The following is a 20387-nucleotide window of genomic DNA, read 5'->3' on the forward strand; positions in this document are numbered from 1 at the left end:
GTGCTAATGTTCTCACTACCATATTTTATAATGGCACTATTCACCTTATTTTGATGATCGCACTATTAAAATGTACGGTATGGCCCGTAGCCTGTGTCGGTACTTTTCGTATGTAGATTACGATTTTACACTGAAATAATTTCTCATAGCGATAGATGTTAGATATCAGCAAAGGGGTTAATGGTAAAAGAGTAATGCTGACGTGTAAATCCCAGACAAAAAGAAAAGAAATTTCTTTTAGATGGACCACTTCCTACATAGGTTGTGCCCCAAAAATAATTTTCATAGGTTGATCCGAACCCTTCGATCTATAGAGGGATATAGGTTGATCTAAACCGTCAATGTGATGGAACACAACATCAATCGGTTGTGCCCGTAAAACCATTTACATAGGTTGATCCTAGCCCTCCAATCGATATAGGCTGATCCTAGCCCTCCAATAGATAGGGGTTTCCATAATTGTTGTTCCTCTTCAGGTGCCCGGAATCCATCAATATTTTGTAAGTGTCCTGCATGAGTAATATAAAGTAGTTCTTTCGTCATTGTCATATGTCTATACCTCTTCTTGGTAGTTTTTTGCCGTAATTGTCATAGACAGGTACCCGTGTCGGTACTTTTCGTATGTAGATTACGATTTTACCCTCGAATAATTTCTCAGATAGACAGATGTTAAATATCAGCAAAGGGGTTAATGGTAAAAGAGTAATGCTAACGTGTGGATCAAAAGGTGAGACACAAGCGGAAATAATAGCAAATGACACAAATGCTCTAACATGTGGGATACAATTGGAATTATGGCAGTGGGACACAAGCAGAAATAACGGCAAAGGGTGGAAGAACTTAACCCATCATTTTGCCTTTATATATAGTAGTTAGATAGATTGGAATGGTGATCTCTCTATCTCTCTCTCTCTCTCTCTAGTGTTACATTCCTCGTGTATGTATTGGCTATTGATATCCTCACCACCATGTTTTGATAACGGGACAAACTTAGTTGTTTTATCTTCTCTTATCGGCTGCTGTGAGCTTTTGTGAAATGAGGATATCAGTAGCCTATATATGTTATTTGGGATTTGCTAGCAAGTCCCATGTTATTTATAAATAATTAACTATTTGCTTTAACTAGTAAACATTCTTTTATGGATTGCACAACAAATATAAAGGAAGATGGTATTAATCGATCATGTTTCTAAGAAGTTGACTATTTAACCAAAAAAATAAGATGATAAGGAAAAGACCTTACCTCCCTAGAAACCCACACACTTCCAACAAACCTGTCTCTCATGTCACACTTGTTTTATACGAGGGATGCCAATATAAAATATGAACCCCTAAAAAATAAAAGTAGGGCTCACTTGTTCAGTACGATCCGACAAGGGAGCACTGTTATTACTAACAAAGAAGGGAGTTTGAATCTCTTACTCTATATACATATAGATAAAGAGATTGCATAAAAATTCCTGAAATTGGTGGCAAATGGCACACAAAATAAAGTTGATTGGAAAGTAGTGTTGTACGTGAAAAGCTCCAAGATGACCCTAGGTTGGTTTTATCTTGTTTCAAAACTCTTCTCTCTCATTTTTCACCATTCACCGCATTTTTTATTGTCAGAAAGAAGCATAAGAAGATGAATATAAGAGGGTGAAGAAGCTAAAAAGAAATATCGGCACTGAAAAAGATGGAATATGTAGGAAAAATGGAAAATAATAAGGAAAAAAGAAGAATTGACTCGGGGTCACCGAGAGCAATGACCCCAAGTCAAACCGAGATGACCCTGAGTAAGATTGAGATGATCCCTTGTCAAATCAAGATGACCCCGAGTCAGATCGAGATGATCTCGAGTCAAACTGAGATGACCTCGAGTTAGACCGAGATGACCCCAAATCAAACTGAGACAACCTCGAATCGATTCTTTTTCCCCTCCTTCTATCTCTTCTTTTCCAATTTTTTCTGATGCTTTACATTTTTTCCCTCAAATCAAGATGACCCCGAGTTAGACTGAGATGACCCCAAATCAAACTGAGACGACCTCGAGTCGATTCTTTTTTCCCTCAAATCAAGATGACCCCGAGTCAGATCGAGATGATCTCGAGTCAAACTGAGATGACCTCGAGTTAGACCGAGATGATCCCAAATCAAACTGAGACGACCTCGAATCGATTCTTTTTTCCCTCCTTCTTTCTCTTCTTTTCCAATTTTTATGATGCTTTACATTTTTCCAGCATCAATTCTTTTATTTTTCCATCTTCCTCTTCTTCTTCTTCTTTTTTTTTGCATTTTCCTGCACTGATTCTCTTATTTCTTTCTTCATCATCTTTTCTTCCTCTTTGTTTTCTTCTTCTTCCTCTTCATGGCGACAGGCTACGAACGGGCGGTAAGAAAGGCAGCCGGAATGGTGAAAAATGAGATAATGTTTGAAACAAGGTAAAACCGTCCTCATGGGCATTTTGGACTTTTTACCCGCACGACGCTACTTTTCAATCACCTCGATTGTCTGTGCCATTTGCCACAAATTTCAGAATTTATACCGAATCCATGAGTCTTTCGTCCTTGTAATAACAACCTCAAATTAGAGGTCTAGAATTGTCTAATGGGAGTCTGTTTTGTATCGTTGAACAAGTGGGCTTTATTTGTACTCACTAGCTGCTCATATTTTGCATGTGTATCTATAATATACGAACCCTTATGCGGAGGTCGGAGGTTCAACCCCAACTTACCTACCAAAAAACCTTTATAGAATAAATAATATGAGGAATGCTAAACTGAAGGGTATCCTTTCAAAAATCAAGTGGAAAGGAAGCACCATTCTTCCTTTTCCCTTCTTCTTCCTCTTCTTTTCGACTCATTCTATTTTTTCTAGCACTGATTCTTCTTTTTTACCTTCTTCTTCCTCTTCTTTTTCATTTTTCCAGCATCGATTCTTGTTCCTTCATCATCATCTTTTCTTCCTATTCCTCTCCCTCTTTTTATCTTCTTCTCATGGTTTAAAATTTTGGTTTCGGTACCGCTTTCGGACCCATGAAATTTCAACCGAAATTTCAAAATTTCAGTCGAAATCTAGTACAAAATGAAACGAATATTTTATTCAATATTAAATTTCTGTGAAATATTAAATTAATTTAAAAAAAACTAGAATTTTTTGGGTCAAATTTCGGAAAAATCGAAATTTCAACCGAAATTCCAAAATTTTGGCCGAAATAATGTATCGTTTCGGAAAAGTGACATTTCGGTGTCGGTCTCCACCAAAATCCAAAATTTCGGTTAGAAATTTCGGATTTCTGTCGAAATTTAAAACCATGCTTATTCTTCTTCCTCCTCATCCTCCTCCTCTTCCTCCTCTCTGGAGTTGCAGAGATGAAATAACTAGAAAAATGAGAGAAGGAGAAGAAGATGATGTTTTTCGTGCTTTATTTGCACTTGAGGGCAAAACTATCTTTTGGACCGTATGACTCCACTTTTCAACCACATTGATTTTCTATATCACTTGCCGCAAATTTCAAAATTTTCACGCAACCCCAGAGCCTTTTATCCTATTATTAAATAATTTAGAACCTAGTTAATTAGGAATCTCAATGTGTCGCCTTGAGAATCTAGACCAACATTGTTTGTATGAAGAGCACACAGTGGTGTTTGACCAAAATCGTGACAAGTGATTCTAATTTTAAAGAGTAAGATATGCATAAATGACCCAGAAAATTACACTTTTTGAAGATTATGCCCCACAAAAATAGTTATGAAAGTACAGATTTTTTTAATAAAACATGGTTGGCTTAGCTCATGTTATTTTGTTGTTATTATATACTTTATTAGATTGAGGTTTAAATATATACAAATATTTAAACCTTGATAACATCTCCTGACAAGAAAACTTCAGCTACATACAAGTATATAACAAGAAAAATAAAAACCTCATAGCGTAAATCAAATGACCTTTGGAAACTCAGTGGGAAAAAGGGGATTAACAAACCCCATGCAAGTACATGCTCATATCAAATCTAATGAACTGATGAACAATCACAAGTCTAGCTAGTTGCAGTTGCTCTCATCATTCGATTATCCTTGATCTTCCCTAATGTGCGCCCATGGCAGCATGCCATTCTCTACTATATTCGCACCGCCATGTTTTGATAATGAGCCGAACTCACCTTGTTTTACACCTCGTTTGACCAGTTGTCAAAAGCTTTACATTTCACATAACACACCATGATTTCCCAAAGAAAAAATCATCAAAGTTGATGTAGACAACAAGGGGAGGGGGGTGGGTGCATATAATCTTAATTTTACCTCTAGATCTCCTATTCACATCATGATTTCTCAGTTCTCACTTACCAGTTAAATCTTGTAGAGAATAGGCCCTCAATGCTTCTTCTTTTTTTCCTTTTGAATGGTACCCCTCATCTATTCGTTCCCAACAAATCATCCAAGATGATGGGTTTTACATCACAAATCATTTTAGTCGCTAACTAGCCTCTATCTTAGAATGCCCTCCATTTCTATCCATCCAAACAACCCTTTATCAACCAAATGGCGATAAAACCACTGCCTCGAAAAAAAGAGAAAGGAAGACCCATTAGAATCCAGTGTGCAAATCTTACTGCTTAGTTTAGTTGAAATGACGCGGCAAATGGAAAAGGAAAGGAAAAGAAAAGGATAAGAAAACAGTAATTAAACATACATCTCTTCAAGAGGACCTAACTTTACCAAGGCCTCATAGATTTTGAAGCATAACCAATTCCCACACTTCTCTCCCCTTCATTCACTCATAACATTGAAGGTAGTTACTCCCACAGCACTTACCTATAAAAACGCTGATAAGCATGGCCTAATAAAATACAATCTAACCACAAGTCTTTTGAGAACCTAATCCCCTTCCTCTGCCTACCACTCATACTGAATCAGAGAGTAACTCCTTAACACAACTACCAGGCCACCATGCCCTGCTTATACCCAAACCCAACTCTCTACCCTTCTCACCTTCCTTGCCCTCTCTATATTTCCCCAAAATGATTTCCCTCATATAGCTTCTCTTTTCCCCCATATAGCTTCTCTTTTCCCCCATAATCTCCATAACCAATTTCCCAAGACAGCTTTGTTTCTTAGGCAAGGTTACCAAGGCCAAGACCATCATCCACCTAAAGCTTGCAAATGTCTTTCCCCTGCAGGTGGTGCTGGGCACTTTGTCCCATACCATAAGACATTCCTCTGTAACTTCTCCATAAGTGTTTTGAGGAGGGACATAAAATCAATGAGCAAGTTAGATATTCATGAGTGATTCTTCCCTCAAAATATAAATAAGCAGCTATGTTCCAATGGGCTAGCTTCTTCTCCAACACAGGAACACAAAGTGACCTAGAAAGGATGCCCACTTCTAGAGGTAACCCAAGGCAAGAGAGCGACAATCTATCCACTAGGCAACCTAGAATTATCCGCCAAAACAGAGAGATTTTTAAGTCCATTCACCCTGCAATGAAACTCTTCTCAAGCAATACAAACTACAATTTCAACTCATGAAAAAATGGGTTAATAACAGTCTCCACAGCACTTGAACTTCAGAGTTTAAAATAAAGGCATACTATCTTAAGTTATGCACTTTAGAATATATTAACTTTTTAACACAAGGCTTACATCTTAAAGCACAAGCATTATATGTTTGAGGTCAGATGCCCCAGCAAAGTCAAGTAGCTGATGAATTGGGAAACTGGGACTCATTGTTGCATGCAATATATTAATTACTTTCTGCAATTTTAATAATCTCACATAAGTTATGCTAAGAAATTTTAGAAAAGAATTTCGTTTTTAAAATTGAACATGATTACAAGGTAAACACTGCAAAGCATTACTGGATGAACCAGACAGAGTAAATAGCATATAGAAACAACGACCTATTTACATTAATCATTTGAAAAGGGCTTTCTCTGTACAACAAGACCTTAAATCTGTACATGTGCAGGAAACATTTATTACTGATACGTTACGTTTTAAGTTTAAAGCATTACTCAAACATGTATCCTTTTACTTAAGTTATCAAAATACAAACAATGACAGTGTATTTCAAATTTTCAACAAGCTTTTCTCATGACCCAGAAGCTGCTTTCAATGCTAATCCTTGAGATTATCTATGGAAGCTGGTAAGTGCTTTTCATCTGAGGACTGTGTGTAGGAAATGGAAATCAGCTTAGATCTATATTCTTCAGCTCCATCACTGTCATTCACGTCAACAGCATTAACATTCTCTAAGTTGTCAGGCAACAGTTCTGAGGCAAGAACATTATCTGGAATGGATTGGGAGATGGCAATAAGTGATTCCCGAGCCAGTTGTAGAGAAGCTACAGTCTCACGTGCAATGTTATCCATAGAATATTAATGTCTTCCTCCTGCAATAATTTGATTATATCATTTTAGAAATGGTTAGAATAAAAAAAGGCAAAGGAAATATAGAAGAGTTGTCACGGCCCGGCCCCACTGTGTAGATATTGTCCGATCTGGGTCATCTACCCTCCCTGGTTTTGTTTTCCAGTGGCACTAACCTTGCCCAATCCACTCTGCGGGGCCTGCCCCTTGGAGATGTTGAAAACGCGTCTACACAGGGAGAGGAGAAATCCACATATATAGCCCAGTAACTTTTCCTCCCTTTCCAATGTGGGATCTTTCAAGAGTTTAGCTTTTTAGAGTTTTAGCAAAGAGAGAATTATTTTAAACAAATCTTCTTTTTTTTTGGAGTAACTACAAGCAGATTCAACATAACCATATTATCTTGCCAACCACAAGCAGACTCAATATAACATATTATCTTTCCAAGGGTTATGTTGCAGTAGGGAGAAAGAACAAAGATTCAGCTATTCCTGCTGCAAACCATGTAATAGCGTGATATTTTCCTATATTCAACCCTGAGTCGTAACAGAAGAAGTTTTTGACGTCAACCAACTACAAAGCTTCCAAAGTTCCAACGTGGCCGTAAACAGACCAATATATAATTGATTTGAGTCAGTTGAATTAAATCCCAGGAGAATCACTATATGACTGATGATTCTCATCACTCTTTTATCATCATTCAAAGTGATCCCTGTTAGTGTCTACTGTGTAGTATGCTGCTCTATATGATCCTTTGAGGATTGCCATCCATTAGCGACCACAAGATGGGTCATTATCACATGGGCCTACGATGGCAGAGGACTTTGTTTTCTTCGCTAGGAATTTTTTAAGCTGCTAACATATGTAGCTGGAATTGAGGCAACAATAAAGGATGAGTAAGGGTGGCATAAGAAAAGATGAAAATGAGTCACAAGAGTGTCACCACAGAGGGTGACAGAGTAACGATGAAGGGTGACAGTGAAGCACAGTATGAGTGACAGTGAAGTGCAGAAAGAGTGACGATGAAGGATTGATTGGCAAGGAAAGAAGCTAGACATTTCAAGGTAAGCTTCTGTCATGACATGGGCCCTGCAAAGGTAAAATTTCATTGGGGATGTGAGTCTTCAACAAGGCAAGGCGGCCATGAGAGAGAGAGAGAGAGAGAGAGAGAGAGAGAGAGAGAGAGAGAGAGAGAGAACAGCAATGAACAGGTCACCCTCACACAACTCAGCCCAGGTATCATTGTCTCATAGCAGTAGGCTATGCCCTCAGCTTCAATCACATTTATATTTCCAGACAGTCTAGCAGAACATGCAAAACAACTTCAATCTCATCATTAGAAAATTGCCCCTAGATCATCTGTCCCTGTTGGCCTCTGCTACTTCCATTAAAGTACAATTTCAACTAACCTCAAGTCACCTCTAATGGAAGGTAAATAAAACTTGCATACATGATTCCTCTAATTGTTGGGCCAAAGAAACCCCAGTGAAGTCTGTTAATAGTTTGTTAAAAAAAGGGTTTCAACAAGAAAATCAAGGTTGGCACATAACCCGGACGGAGTTGGCACGTCGGCTAGTGTCATGGGTTTGCTCCCCATAGACGCGAGTTTGAGTCGCCTCGGAGTTACCTAGTGCACGTGGTTTACGGGTGATTGTGTGCATCCATAGGGATTAGTCCCGCCCTAAAATGGGGTGGGGGTACCCTATGTCATCAAAAATAAAATAAAAAAACAAGAAAATCAAGGTAAAATTTTTGACTTTCATTGCAAAGTGCATCCAGTCTGACATTATCTTTAACGAACCAGACATTTAAAGATAGGAGTCAACATAGAGTTTGTGAAGTGCAATATATCATGAAAGAATTGGGTGAGACATGACACGAGATTTTTACAGCAATTTCACCCTAACACTGCTTGACTGGCACTATAAATGGGGATGCTTCACTGGCACTATGGATGGGGATAGGGTTGAGACTCTTGCAAAGGTTGACAACCTCCAAAGTGGTGTTTGCAATGCACCATGGGCCTGGGCTAACATTTGATGCCCAAGAATGGTTAGTTTATAAGTTATGCCCAACTCATAAAGAAACGAAAACCAAAAAAGAATCAACAAGTGCCACAACCAAACCAATGGTGTGGGAATCAAGCCATCAACTGAAACAAAATCCTTGTATTTCAATGGAGCAAATCAACCAGTTCTCCCGATCCGAACCATTGCCAGTGATCCCACAATATAAACACCCCATTCTAGAGAATCAAAGTACGACAATCTCTACATACAAGAGCAATAATCTAAATCGACGTTCGCAACCCAAAAGATCTTCCCAGATCAGATGAGCAACAAAATGCTCCTCAGAGTCTCGCCGTTGCAGTCTTCTTATACTTTGCACTCTCTACAGATATAATGTTATGGTCACGAGTGGGGGCCTGCCTAAGTATGGGACTAGGTGCGACCGAGCCTGGTATGGAACGGGTTTAAAGGGCGTAGTCTTCCATCAGCTCTCAAGCTTTTGGTGTATTGGTTAGGTACCTAACATATAATAGGTGTAGCCGTGTAGGAAAAAAAAAACATAATTACAGATATCTTAGGTCGATGATATATTCGCACCCCCTGTAGGATGATTCGCACCCATTTTGATGTAAATTGAGGCAGACTTTTAACGCTTTTTTAACATCAATTCACGCTGAAGGGGTGCGGTGCGAATAATCCTACAGGGGGTGCGAATTTATCATTGCTTATCATATCTTATTACAAGAAAACAGTGTTTCCTTCTACTATTTTTCGCTTCCAACTTTCTAATTACTTCGAATTTCAACACATTCAAAGCGAAATAGCGAGAAGAAGAAACAAAAACCAGTTGTTTCATCTTTAATGGATGTGCTAAAAACACTTGTGGAAAACCCTACAAAGTAAACAACGCAGAGTGAGTCCAATCAATTAGGTAAGAACATTCAAAGCAAGAGATATGTGAGAGAAAGTAATGTTGTGTTCAAAATTCTAATTCAGGTGAGAGGAGATCATCAACGTCAAAAACCAAAACCCTAAGCTAGAAAATAAATTGCAGAAAAAAAAAAAGAAGGATGAAATGGATCGAACCTGAAGAAAGCGGTTCAGAGCGTCTCTCTCTCTCTCTCTCTCTCTCTCTCTCTCGCTCTCTCTCTTCACACACACGCTTTCTAGAATGGAATTTGGCAATATCAAAAGGTCAAACTATAGCAATAACGGCACTCTGATATCATTGATGTGTTAGAATGGCAACATCTATTTTGACATATCAGCGCAACCATATTTTGATAATTTAACTAAATCAGCCTGTCTTTTCTAATTGGCTTGTGAGAGCTTTTCGCCTTGACAGCTCTTTAAATGATAAAGGACAAGATGGTTTAGTGCAATTATTAAAATATGATTGTGCGGACATCATTTCTTTCCCTGCACATGCCCAAAAGGGAAATGGATGTTGGATTTAATTGGACGTGTGAGCGTGAAGTCCAGTATTTTTTAGAAAGTAGAGTGGAGCCCACTTATTAGGATGATCCAAACCGTTCATCGATGGCCTACTAAACCCTTAAAACTCCCGCAAATCAAATGCGCCATTTCCATTTTCGATCATGTGGCGAAGCTCGGAGAGCTTGAGCTTCTCTTTGAAGCTCTTATCTAAAACAAACCCTAATTCCCCAAACCCTTTCCCTTTTCGCCTCCTTTTTCTCCCCCAATACCCTCCCGAGGGATCTCTTCCTCAGTAGATTCTTCAGGGTTAGTCGATTTTGATCTGTATCAAGCATGTTTAGTTGTATTGATTTTTAATTTTCTCAATTCGATTCAGAAACTTATTAATGTAGAGATCTAGTTACTGGAGTACAATTCACATCACCAAAACACACCTTAATGAAATTCTAGGGTTTGTAGCTGTATGTAGGTAATTTTCTCAATTTGATTCAGAAACTTATTAATGTGGAGATCTAGATGCTGGAGTACGATTCATGTCACTAAAACATGTTGACTTTTACGTGAAAAGAAGTCTTTTTGTAATTCAAACTTACAATGAGGTGTTTTTAGTAATTTTATGTATGCTTTTGGGCTTCCCTCCAAAAAGACTAAAGTCATAAGAAAACTTTAGTCCTATATGGAAAGTGTGAGAGGATGAGAGTGGCCATATATATACTTTCACTCTCTTAACCTTGTAAATGAGCAAGAGGTTATGGGGATCCTACGCGCACGGATCGCCCACTTGGGTCCAGTGGGCTTTTGATCTTACCACACACGGGCGCCGCCCGGCCCGGCACGGCTCGGCCGGCCGCGCGCGTGGACCTAAGGCTTTTCTTTTTCTATTATTTATTTTTTCTTTTAACGGTCAAGAATTTATTTATTTTGTTTTAATTCTTTTTTTACCGTTTGAGATTCATTAATCGTGGTTTAGTGACCGTTCGGAAAACGTCTCTCACGCACTAAAAGAGTGCGACGTTTCATCCTAACGGATCGATTACCTTTCTATATAAATCGGCTTTAGAGAAAACAAAAGATTATCCTTGACGGATTCTTCTTCTGCTCTTTCTCTTCTCTGGCTTTCTCTCTGGTTTTCTGCTCAAGGCTTTTGGCAAATATAAGTAAGTTTTTAGGCATCCGGGCTGCGTGAGTGCACACCCCTGGAGCGAGAGTTGTTGTATCCTGGAGGCATACGCCGAGACGCCCATCTGCACCGTTGATTCGTCATAGTGGGGGCGAGATTTGCCTTAAGGACAGCGAAGATTCTTCGTGCCTCAACTCGATAAGTGATCTAACGATTTCTTTTTCCTTTACAGATTATTATTGCAGAAAATAGTATTAGTAATCTCTGTCTTCAAGTTGTGAGATTAATTTCTTATAAGGTATTTTCGAATCCTAAATTACAGATTTGCACATAAATTTTCTAATATCACAGCTTAATGAAATTCTAGGGTTTGTAGCTGTATGTAGTATGTAAACTGTCTGATTAGTGAGGAAATTTTGAGAAAATTGTAACATGGAGTAGGATGTGGTTACACATTTGAGTATGCGGTGTAAAAGACTGGTATTTATCTTTGGAATACTAAAGTTGGTAGTTTACCCCAAGCATGGTTTTAAATTTCGACCGACACCGAAATCAATCAAAACCGAAACGGTCATTTATTTCGGCCGAAATTTTGGAATTTCGGTTTTTCCAAAATTTGACTCGAGAAATCTGTTTTTTTTTTAATATTTCACCGAAATTACCGAAACTTAATATTGAATAAAATATTGTTTTCGGGTTTTGTACCAGACTTCGACCGAAATTTCAAAATTTCAGAGTCCGAAACCAGTACCGAAACCGAAATTTAAACCTTGACCCCTAGCTAGGCTGTAACTTTGGTGGCTGTATGGTGATTATAATGGGTTATCCATTAGTTCGAAATTACATTGGTTTGTTAAGGTCTTAAAGACACTGTTAGAATGTAGTGACTTATAGGTATTTCAAATTTTAACTACACTCTTTTGGCATCAACAAAGAGGAGAATGTAGTGACTTGTAGGTTTTTTATCCCTTTCTTTCCCTTCTAGAGATTTGAATCTCTTGGAGCTAACTGTCTTTTATTGTTTCTTCTATGCAGTATGCTTGTCGTTGTGACCTCCGGAGCGGGTTTTGTCCTTGGCAGTGGTGGGATCATTGATTTTGCTGGACATTGTTGGACATGTGCTGGTACCATGATGGTTGCGGCATCTGCCAATTCCTTGAATCAGGTGCACTAAGTCAAATTACATTAAAAATCATTCCCTCTTTAACACTTCTTACCTAGTCCATTTCTTGAAATCCAACATCGTCATATTGGTTACAAATTGATTTGCTTCAGAATGAATCGTGTTATTCTCCGATATTATGAGACTCAGCATACCACTCAGATGACCATTGCCTCTATAATGGAATGATTAATAATTATATTCCACAAGTCCCTTCGCTTTTGATGGGGTCCAAAATCTGCAACCAATCGGATGTTGACACGTGGCCCTCACAGGGACCACTGCAAAGCCAACACCAGTCCCTGCTAGGTATGACGCCTGGACCAATCGGGGACTTCCACCTGTCCCTCTTAGGGATGACACCTGGTCCACACAGGGGCTACCACCTGTCCTGGTAGGTGGCTCGGGATCACTATAAATAGCCTTCACTTGCTCAAAGGTGGGGGTGAACAAAAATCACCACTCAAGGCACTTAACTGGTCCTCTGCTGTTCGGACTTATGACCCCTGCTCATACTGACTTGAGTGTCGAAGGGTCCGTCCGGAGCAACCGCCCCGGTTCGGCCTTCTGACCTTATGTGTCTTGTGCAGCGCAGGACTCCATTAGCCCTCCAGCTGTGGCTTGCCAGATCAGCCCTTCCGGCCCTACCATAACCTGTTACCAATTTTAGACCTAACAGATTTGGCGCCATCCGTGTGACCCCGCAACAAAAAGCTGTTCGAAATCTCACTCAGACAAAAATAGCAGGACGGATTGGCGCAGAGAGCACACGCCCCCGGACCGGAATCAGACTCGTCATTTCACAAGACGAGACAACAGCCTCTGGGACGGGCATGTGCGTCCTGAGTCTAAGTGTTTGCAGTGCTTGCAAACTTAGACCTCAGCAGCGGTGCAGAGGTTCACTCCGGCCGGTCCACAATGGTTTGGAGGTCAGTTCCAGCCAAGGGTCCCCCGAGTGTAGAACCTGTTTGCAGCGCAGACTCAGCAGCGGTGCAGAGGTTCACTCCGGCCGGTCCGCAATGGCTTGGAGGTCAGTTCCAGCCAAGGGCCCCCCGAGTGTAGAACCTGTTTGCAGCGCAGACTCAGCAGCGGTGCAGAGGTTCACTCCGGCCGGTCCGCAATGGCTTGGAGGTCAGTTCCAGCCAAGGGCCCCCCGAGTGTAGAATCTGTTTGCAGCGCAGACTCAGCAGCGGTGCAAAGGTTCACTCCGGCCGGTCCACAATGGTTTGGATGTCAGTTCCAGCCAAGGGCTCCCCGAGTGTAGAATCTGTTTGCAGCGCAGACTCAGCAGCGGTGCAGAGGTTCACTCCGGCCGGTCCGCAATGGCTTGGAGGTCAGTTCCAGCCAAGGGCCCCCCGAGTGTAGAACCTGTTTGCAGCGCAGACTCAGCAGCGGTGCAGATGTTCACTCCGGCCGGTCCACAATGGTTTGGAGGTCAGTTCCAGCCAAGGGCCCCCCGAGTGTAGAACCTGTTTGCAGCGCAGACTCAGCAGCGGTGCAGAGGTTCACTCCGGCCGGTCCGCAGTGGCTTGGAGGTCAGTTCCAGCCAAGGGCCCCCCGAGTGTAGAACCTGTTTGCAGCGCAGACTTTGCAGCGGTGCAGAGGTTTGGTTTGGAGGTCAGTTCCAGCCAAGGGCCCCCCAAGTGTAGAACCTGTTTGCACCGCAGACTCAGCAGCGGTGCAGAGGTTCACTCCGGCCGGTCCGCAATGGCTTGGAGGTCAGTTCCAGCCAAGGGCCCCCCGAGTGTAGAACCTGTTTGCAGCGCAGACTCAGCAGCGGTGCAGAGGTTCACTCCGGCCGGTCCGCAGTGGCTTAGAGGTCAGTTTCAGCCAAGGGCCCCCCGAGTGTAGAACCTGTTTGCAGCGCAGACTTTGCAGCGGTGCAGAGGTTTGGTTTGGAGGTCAGTTCCAGCCAAGGGCCCCCCAAGTGTAGAACCTGTTTGCACCGCATACTCAGCAGCGGTGCCGAGGTTCACTCCGGCCGGTCCGCAATGGCTTGGAGGTCAGTTCCAGCCAAGGGCCCCCCGAGTGTAGAACCTGTTTGCAGCGCAGACTCAGCAGCGGTGCAGAGGTTCACTCCGGCCGGTCCACAATGGTTTGGAGGTCAGTTCCAGCCACGGGCCCCCCGAGTGTAGAACCTGTCTGCAGACTTAGACCTCTGCAGCCCAGCGGTGGTACACTCCGGCACGTCCGCAATGGCTTGGAGATCAGTTCCAACCAAGAACCCGCCCCAGTGGAAACCCACCTTGAAGATTCTAAGTTTTTGCAGACTTAGCTCTCAGTCTAAGTGTTTGCAGACTTAGACCTCCTCAGCTCAGCTCTAAGTGTTTGCAGTGTTTGCAGACTTAGACCTCTGCAGCTCAGCGGTGGTACACGCTGGCACGTCCGCAATGGCTTGGAGATCAGTTCCAACCAAGGACCCGCCCCAGTGGAAACCCACATTGAGATTCTAAGTGTTTGCAGACTTAGCTCTCAGTCTAAGTGTTTGCAGACTTAGACCTCCTCAGTTCAGCTCTAAGTGTTTGCAGTGTTTGCAGACTTAGACCTCTGCAGCTCAGCGGTGGTACACTCTGTCACGTCCGCAATGGCTTGGAGATCAGTTCCAACCAAGGACCCGCCCCAGTGGAAACCCACCTTGAAGATTCTATGTGTTTGCAGACTTAGCTCTCAGCCTAAGTGTTTGCAGACTTAGAGAGCGGCAGTGGTGCACTCCGGCGCGTCCAATTTGGTGTGGAGATCAGTTCCAACCGTGGACCTGCCCTAGTGGAAAACCACCTCAAAGACTCTAAGTGTTTGCAGACTTAGCTCTCAGTCTAAGTGTTTGCAGACTTAGAGAGCGGCAGTGGTGCACTCCCACAATGAAATCCAAGTTCTTAAACTGGGGTTAAGGAGCCGCTTGGTTCACTCCGGTACAATACTATGGCCGGACAGGATATTTTTCCTGGTCAGGATATGACGCGTTCGCTAGAAGACAAAATTCTGCCCGGCCGAGCCGCCCAGAAGGCTTAGCCGGATAGGATATGACGCGTTCGCTAGAAGAGAAAATTCTGCCCGGCCGAGCCGCCCAGAAGGCTTAGCCGGACAGGATATGACGCGTTCGCTAGAAGATAAAATTCTGCCCGGCCGAGCCGGACAGGATATGACGCGTTCGCTAGAAATGCAAATTCTGCCCAGCCGAGCCGCCCAGAAGGCCTAGACGGACAGACCTCCAGTGCAAATTCTGCCCGGCCGAGCCGCCCAAAAGGCCTAGACGGACAGACCTCCAGTGCAAATTCTGCCCGGCTGAGCCGCCCAGAAGGCTTAGCCGGACAGGATATGACGCGTTCGCTAGAAGACAAAATTCTGCCCGGCCGAGCCGCCCAGAAGGTTTAGCCGGACAGGATATGACGCGTTCGCTAGAAGACAAAAGTCTGCCCGGCCGAGCCGCCCAGAAGGCTTAGACGGACAGACCTCCAGTGCGAATTCTGCCCGGCCGAGCCGCCCAGAAGGGCTCGGCCGGACAGACCTCCAGTGCAAATTCTGCCCGGCCGAGCCGCCCAGAAGGCCTAGACGGACAGACCTCCAGTGCAAAAGTCTGCCCTTCCAGGCCGCCCAGAAGGGCTTGGATTTATGGCAGTAAGCTTTCTTGCTTCTCCAAGCCGTCATAAATGGCTCGGAGAACCAGGGGTCAACTGATGGGGTCCAAAATCTGCAACCAATCGGCTGTTGACACGTGGCCCTCACAGGGACCACTGCAAAGCCAACACTAGTCCCTGCTAGGTATGACGCTTGGACCAATCGGGGACTTCCACCTGTCCCTCTTAGGGATGACACCTGGTCCACACAGGGGCTACCACATGTCCTGGTAGGTGGCTCAGGATCACTATAAATAGCCTTCACTTGCTCAAAGGTGGGGGTGAACAAAAATCACCACTCAAGGCACTTAACTGGTCCTCTGCTGTTCGGACTTATGACCCCTGCTCATACTGACTTGAGTGTCGAAGGGTCCATCCGGAGCAACCGCCCCGGTTCGGCCTTCTGACCTTATGTGTCTTGTGCAGGACAGGAAAGCGCCTTGCTCGCCAGCTGTGGCGTGCCAGATCAGCCCTTCCGGCCCTACCATAACCTGTTACCAATTTTAGACCTAACAACTTTCATGTCTCTTAATGGGCACACTGATGAATCTAAAAAAGTATGCCGCTTGTGGTTTCTTCTTCAAACCAAGAAATTATAAATTTTGTGATACCATACCATTTTTTTGGTAAAATATCTACATACAACTTCGAAGGACTCATCTGCTTGAACTTTTTTGACACAACCTGTACTCAACTCAACTCAACTAAGCCTTTGTCCCAAACCACTTGGGGTCGGCTAATGAATCCTTTAGAAAATTTCCAAGGTGAAAGAATCTACCTGGCTCAAAAATGACTAAGTCTAATCTTGACACTAGTTGGGTTCATCTACATGGATCATTTTCTTTCATTCTCTCCTATCCAATGTCATGTTCTCTGTTATGTTCTTAACCATCAAGTCTTTCCTCATTGTTTCTACCCAAGTTGTTTTCGGTCTACCCTTATCTCTTTTCACTCAATCAACTTGTATGGAATATTAAATACATTTTGAAATTGCCATGATCTTATTGAATCCACACCATCACAATGAAGGATCATTTTCCAATAGGACGATCTCTCTTAGTTGACCTCTATAGGAATATGGAGTTGCTGTTCTTTGCCTTTTGTGCCAATTAGGGGCTGGAACCCCTTGGGGGACTGTCTTGAGTCTTGATTCTTGCAGAAAATCAAGACCGTTGAAAGCTTGAGGGAGGTAATATAAGCAAACTCAATGGCTGATGATTTGGCTAACCGTGGAGTTTAGTTCCACAACTCATATAAGTGGGACACAAGTCACTCAACCCAACCATGAGGGCAGTCTTGGTGGTTTATACTATCACTTTGCGGAAATAAAACTCCAAGCTGTAAAAAAAGGATTTGCAGTAATGATTCCCTTATTTGATTTTTTCTTGTGGGTCAATATTGCATATTTATTGGTTATTGCATAATTAATTAATTATCTATTTTTTGGTTGCAATTTAACTTTAACCAATATGAAGTCGTCTTCATCATGTTATCTTGTTTTCCAGGTATTTGAGGTAAATAATGATGCCAAAATGAAAAAACAAGGCAAAGACCTCTACCTTCTGGGCGTCTTACCATTCCTCATGCAGCCTTGTGGGCATCTAGTATTGGTATTGCTGGGACAACTATACTGGCATGCAAGGTGTCCAAATATTTTGTTTTACCACATTTTTTTTTATTTGCCTGGTTTAAGTGTTCTTGCTGGAAGATGCCTCTCTTGAATGTATTTAGGGCATAATGGTTGCAAATTTTCTATGGCAAGGTTGTTGCAGGCTAATTTCTTGACAGCGGGGCTTGCGGCTTCTAATCTTGTCCTTTATGCGTTTGTATACACTCCTTTAAAGCAAATGCAACCAGTAAATGCTGTTGGAAAATGAAAAAAATTGAGGGTACTGTTGTTGATAACAAACAGAAACTTGTTGCTTCAAGGCGTGATATCACTTTCCTTAAGACAAGATTCGCCCCCACTAGTAGTGTGCAAAGGGGATCCGCGAATTGCCTCCAAGATACAATGAAGCCTAGTAGGGAAGCCCTACTAATGTTTGATGACGCGTAGCACTAGCGGAATCAAACCCGAAATGCCCTTCTGAAATTTCAAGCCTTAGAGAAATTTCTAGATAATGTTTCTGTAGAAAAATAGTATCTAGAACAGTAAACAAAAGAAAAACAGTATATAGAAATACTTGGGGATTTTGTAGGAGTGTAGAAGAGACTGTAAAGTCTGTCAGAAGGTACCTTTCTAGATAGTTTGAAATCTGACCGTTAGATCGCACCCATTGATATTGAACGGTCATAATCGATTCTAGAGGTGACTGTTGGTTTGAGTAAAACCTCTCTCCAATCCAGTTATCGTTAGATCAACCATCTATGGTGTGGATCGCACCCCCTTGGCACATGACCGTTGGGGGAAGGGACACAATCCATTTGATCACACTTTTTGACCGTTGGAGTTATGGGCCCTTTGGGCCGACCATTAGGCCCGAACCGAAGCCCAACCCAACCGAACCATTCGGCTTGATGGGCCTACGAACCATTTGACCCACCCATCCGACCGGTCCACCTTCATCTTGATCCAACGGTGCAGGTCAAATCTGGAAAAATTAAAGGCTCCAATCGCTCCTCGCAACGTTGCGTACGTGCGCCTAAAAAAGCGCCCTATAGCCCATTGCCCGCGCGTGCGCGTGGGCGTGTGCAACGCACCGTTCCACGGGTCCAACCATGGGTTCAACCCAATGTGCAATCAACAAGTATTAGAAAAGGTAGTGTTTTATAAGCCCTTCTATTTCCTTTCTCTCATCCGGTACGGGACTATCTTTTCAACTACATTTCTACATCCTTTTATAAAAGCAAATCTTTCCAAGAAAACATTTTCTTTTTCCCAAACGCTTTTGATAAAACATTTTCCAAAACACTAAAACATGCAAAATACATGATTTTGAAAATCCAAAATCACTAACAAATACATGGGTCGGAGCTGTTGTCGGTACCATTCCTCCACTTCTTGGGTAATGCCTTATGTTCAATTTCACCTCTTTATTCCCTAGTTTCCTTGAAGTTATTTAGCTCCCTCCATTGAGCACTGGAGTTTACCCGAATGGGTTATACTGAATATATTGATGAGTCTCAGTCTACATAACGTATTCAGTCTTTTCATGTGCTATGCATGTTGTAGGCACACTTATTAGACACTTAAGTTTTCCCTTGCCTTGTGTTGCAAGGAAATGACCTCTTTGTGCTTTCTGAATGGCTTCTAATGTTATATGTGGATTTGATTTGTTCTTTTTTTTTATTCTTATTGATAGGATTTGATTTATTCTTCTCATGGTTATTTGAGCAATTGCGAGTAAATTATTGGACAGACCATAATAACCGGAAACTTCTTGCGTGGGTGTGATGCTTGTTTCCACTAAAACCCGCTTCGGAAACGTTTCCGAAACATGAGTCGGCCTTTTATTTTTTATTTTCTAGAAGTATGTGGAAATGTAAAATAATATTCTCTCTTCCTGTTATATCTTCTCCTTGTTTGTATCAAGAAGTTCATTGATGTCCTTCTAATTCTGTGATGATTACTTGATCAGTCTCATAGACACATTTATTGTATTGATTAGTCTTAGACACATGTATTGTATTGATTGGTCTCGTAGACACATTTAGGGACCGTTTGGATGCCGAGAAGATTTGGATTTGGATTTCTCACATTGGCAGCCCTTTTTGCATTGTAATTTCAAAATATGCTGTGGAAATAAGAAATTAGAAATCCACAGATGTGGCAGTTTCCTTCACCCTCTTTGCTCCTCAACCTCTCCCCTCCACTAGGAAGTATCCCCTTCCCTCTCTATCTCCCTCTACATGAGCTGCCGGATCTATTCAATTTGTATTCAAAACTTAATTCCAAATCCAAATACAAATGGGAGGTATCCAAACGGGTCCTTTTTGTAACCTTTAACGTTTCATTCTGTATAATTGAGATTTTTTTTTTAAAATCCACTTTTCATGAATTATATATGCTATACACCTTCTATTACATGCTTATAGTATATTTTCAATGTGTTTTTTCAGGTGGGCAGCAGCCTCCGGTCAGGTTTCACTCAATGGGATGATTTTACCTGATGCCCTATATTTTTGGCAAATACCACATTTTATGGCTCTTGCGTACTTGTGCCGCAATGATTATGCTGTTGGGGGGGGGGGGGGGGTAAGCTTCTGCATTCTAGACGTTCAATTTAATAGATGACTACGGAGACTAATGAATATGATTTGTTCTCACATTGTTTCAATGGTTGCTATATCCAGATTTAGGATGTTCTCTCTTGCTGATGCCTCTGGTCAGAGAACTGCCTTAGTGGCTTTGCGGAACTTTCTTTATCTGATTCCCTTGGGATTTCTAGCATATGATTTGTGAGCTCTAATGTTTCAAAAAGCATGTTCTTTCTTTGAATTTCATTTTGGGGAGATGATATCTGCACTCTTTGTTTTTAAAAGGGGCACTCATCTCTTCTTTTTTTTTGCTAGCATATTTTTCCAATTTCACCTTTTGTTTTGTTTTCTTTGTTACATAACAGAGTCTTTGACCCTCTATAGGAACAATGTATTCTGTCTATTTTTTCTTTCAAAGTGTTAAATTAAAAAAAAAAAAAAAATTGAAGAAGGAAGCTTGGAGAAAGAGCTAACTTCAAGGGAAGAGAGGAGCAATA

General features: G+C 42.0%; 1 long non-coding RNA gene and 1 pseudogene across 1 annotated transcript; one reads left to right on the top strand and one right to left on the bottom strand.

The window, feature by feature from the left end:
- Window positions 1–5869: 5869 nt before the first annotated feature.
- LOC143886907 (uncharacterized) lies at window positions 5870–9667 on the bottom strand. The gene is made up of 2 exons (XR_013253948.1): window positions 9447–9667; window positions 5870–6374 (listed from the first exon to the last, which is right to left on the bottom strand). It is a non-coding gene; the product is annotated as an uncharacterized LOC143886907 (long non-coding RNA).
- A 291-nt stretch (window positions 9668–9958) lies between these two features.
- On the top strand, window positions 9959–20095 carry LOC143893047 (protoheme IX farnesyltransferase, mitochondrial-like; annotated as a pseudogene).
- The last annotated feature ends 292 nt before the right edge of the window (window positions 20096–20387 follow it).

The sequence above is a fragment of the Tasmannia lanceolata genome, unplaced genomic scaffold (genome assembly GCF_043159265.1).
Source record: "Tasmannia lanceolata isolate RefF3 unplaced genomic scaffold, GAP_Taslan_0.1 ptg000002l, whole genome shotgun sequence".
Classification (NCBI taxonomy): Eukaryota; Viridiplantae; Streptophyta; class Magnoliopsida; order Canellales; family Winteraceae; genus Tasmannia; species Tasmannia lanceolata.